This window comes from Micropterus dolomieu, linkage group LG07 (assembly GCF_021292245.1).
Source record: "Micropterus dolomieu isolate WLL.071019.BEF.003 ecotype Adirondacks linkage group LG07, ASM2129224v1, whole genome shotgun sequence".
Classification (NCBI taxonomy): domain Eukaryota; kingdom Metazoa; phylum Chordata; class Actinopteri; order Centrarchiformes; family Centrarchidae; genus Micropterus; species Micropterus dolomieu.
The window spans coordinates 11,984,093-11,987,461 of NC_060156.1; the positions used below are offsets into that span (position 1 = coordinate 11,984,093).

A 3,369-nucleotide genomic window follows, 5' to 3' on the forward strand; every position below is an offset into this window, starting at 1 on the left:
TCAAGTTCTCTGTATAGAGCAAAAAAGTCCCTCAGCTTTTTTTTTAACTCAGAAATTAGAAACTATGCCATTCTGAGAGTGGATAATACACCTTAACATAGATTAAAGAGACAGGCAACAGGATTGAGGAATGGAGATTTAGAAATGCTGAGGTTGTGTACATTAAGGTTATTAACTTCTTCTTATCTTGTTGAATATTTGAGAAAGTGTTACTCTGACAAATCACTGCCTAACGCAGCACACATGAACCTGAAGGTACTCCCAAATCATTTTAGAAAACAGTATGTGTTACTTCCCAATCACCATTTTAGGCATCATTTTCTTAAATCTTGTTTTACTTGGACTGATAACTCCTATGTTCATAACTCCAGCTCATTTGTTTGCAGGGTATCTGTCCTGGTTTGGGGAGTAGGCTCATACTCTATGTATAAACTGCCCTTTTGTTCACTTCTTTCTCTCCCTCTGCCCTGTTGTAGTGTGTTACCAGGGGAGTTGATGTGCTAGCAATTGTTTTGTGTGAAAATGTCCTTCAGTATTTATTTAACTGTGAGTTTGAGCTAGGCTCAATTAGACACAGGCACAAAAACCCTGGTAGGACCATGCAAAGGAGATTCCAGAGATGTGGTAGTTTACCACTTGACTATCTCTCAGCATCACAGTAACTATAACAAAACAAATTAATTTACTTGTGATACACTAGTGGAGACTTTAGGGATCGCATCAAACAAACATGTCCCATATGTGATGCCTAATAGAGTAGAAAGGATACCCTTTTGGACCTGACAACGCCACCTCCTGGTAAGGGCAGGAGGAACCCTTTAAAACCCTGGATATATAAGGTTGTGTGTCGTGAACTCTGATTTACCCTGAACAGGAACAATTACAAAGAGGTATACGTTGTACAAGAGTAAGTACATTTTATTACAAAATATATTGTTAAAATCCCAATTAAAATACCAACGGGATAAGTAAAATTAGCCTGATAATAAATTGGTTGGGAAAAACAGTGTTACTCTCCTCAGGGTACGAAGGTCAGGTCGGCTCGTAAACACCACCCCGATCAGCAACTGTGGGAGACAGCAGACCCAACACCAAGAAGTACATGCACTCAGCTAAATGAATAAATGTAAAATGTAAATTTCTATGTCACTATACGCTTAACATCTAAACTATTCACTACACACTTAGCATCTAGACTATTCATTACAAAATAGCATGTAGTGTCAAATTTGAGTAGACACGGCACTACAGAATGTCACTCAGTGCAGTCTCACCACTGAAAGGGAGGCAGTGTGCCGACACGGACCCAGCTTTGTACAGTCAAGCTGTATTTAAACCATCATCCAAAATATGACCCCCAGTAGATGCCCAGTACAGAACATCAATTCCAATCACAGTGGGGCACTCGACCGAGCAACAGACATCTTAAAAGGGACTGGAAAACAAATTAACAAAAGAAACAAAAAGATAAAACAACAATAGAAAACATTGGCTGACCTGGTCCGCCTTTAAACAAACAAACAAACGACATTAGTTGCAGGTTCCAAAATTATATTGCCTTACACATAATTAACAGAAGAATAAAATATAAGCCTACTTTGCGATGTTACACAAAGTCCTGTAGCACAGTAATGCAGCAAGAGGGAGGGAGAAACATTATAAAAAAACATTATATATAACACAGGGCTAAAACTCATTAAAATACACAGATAGACACATGTATATCGTTTACCAGTATCTCCGGATCCCTACATCCACAGCAGCTGATTTGTGGCCACAATAGAATAGCATTAGCTGAAACCATTCCATACAGCTTGCAAACCTGACAGGCATTACCATCATTCTTCTCCAGTTCCCTCCATGGAGGAATGGGATACTCACGAGAGGGAGAGTGCACCCCGCAAGATGTGCTCAGTGGAAAGCAAAAGACTCTCCACTGAGACTAGCAAACCTTCTATCACTTCCTGATTAGCTGCAGGTCATATGACCTTGTCATGTGACCATGCATGTGCACTCATGTGACTATGCATGTGCACCAATCACCTACATTACCACATCCATCCCCCAAAAAAGTGTCGTCGCCCCGACGCTCAACTCACTCACAACCATGGCTTAAACTGGGAATTACTAACTATCTCAGGCCTCTGGGGAGCATCAGCCCTTTCCACCACCATATTGTTAATTGCCACTGTGGACCTTGGCAGGTTGTGTGGGTTCGGATTCTTCACAGCAGTAGCCTGGGTGGTACGTCGAAGGTCTGACGTCTCCTGCCTGCCATGAAGTATGGCGGGGTCATCCTCAAGAGCCCCACTATCCAGTCTTTGGGGGGCCCCATACTCTGTTGGGGTCAAGCTCTTGAACATCCTGCAGGGTTGTGGCAGCCGGCTGAGGGAGCAATTCCCTACCTAACTATGCCTTCATCTTCTCTACTGTCAGGGTTAATGTCTTGAGGGTTAGATGGTATGAGTAGGACCACCAGGTTCTGTTGGCACTCTAACCATTTGATAAAGGACTGGTGACCAAATGTCCTGGATCTTGCAACGACCTGGACTGTGATGATCCTTCAAGTGGACCGACTGTCCTTCTCTGAAGCCAAGGTCGCGTGCATGTTGGTTATGGTGTTGCTGGCGATACTCTGCTGCCTCTTCTAGGTTTCTCCGGGTGAGATTTCATGCTACCTGGTGCTGCCAAATCCACTGAGAGATGGGGTGTAACCCCGAACATTAAGAAATAAGTGGAATGACAAGTAGAGCGATGCGTGGAGGTGTTATATGCCCAGACCACACATGCTGAGAGATGTACTTTGGCCACACACGCTCCTTTTGAGGGGGGAGAGATCGGAGCAGGTCATGAAGTGTCCTGTTAAATCTCTCACATTGGCCATTTCCTTGTGGATGGTATGGTGTGGTCCTGGATTTCGCAATCCCATATAACTGTCAGAGCTGCCGGATAAGGGCACTCTCAAAATTTCTCCCCTGATCAGAGTGCATCCTTTTAGGCCCCCCAAACCGGTTGAACCAGCTGTCAACCAGGATCTTCGCTACTGTATCAGCACTTTGGTCCTTGGTTGGCACGGCCTGTGTGTATTTAGAAAAGACATCAGTCATGACCAACACATTCTCTCTTCAGTCTGTTACAGGTTCAATCAGGGTGAAGTCAATGGCAAGTATCTCCAGTGGCTGAATGGAAAGAAGAGCACCCTGGTAGGTCTTTAGCTTGGGTTGGACAGCCTTGGACAGTACACAATGGTGGCAGTTTTGACAGTACTTTTCTATTTCTGCTCCCATCCCTGTCCAGTAACATCTTTGTCTCGCCAGATCGGTGGTCCACCACATAACCTGGTGTCCATGCTGGTCGTGAAGGCTGTTT

At 44.0% G+C, this 3,369-nt stretch overlaps 1 long non-coding RNA gene across 1 annotated transcript; it reads right to left on the reverse strand.

Moving 5' to 3' along the window:
* Positions 1–923: 923 nt before the first annotated feature.
* On the reverse strand, positions 924–1,920 carry LOC123974273. The gene is made up of 4 exons (XR_006825801.1): positions 1,733–1,920; positions 1,598–1,618; positions 1,275–1,435; positions 924–1,067 (listed from the first exon to the last, which is right to left on the reverse strand). It is a non-coding gene; the product is annotated as an uncharacterized LOC123974273 (long non-coding RNA).
* Positions 1,921–3,369: the final 1,449 nt, after the last annotated feature.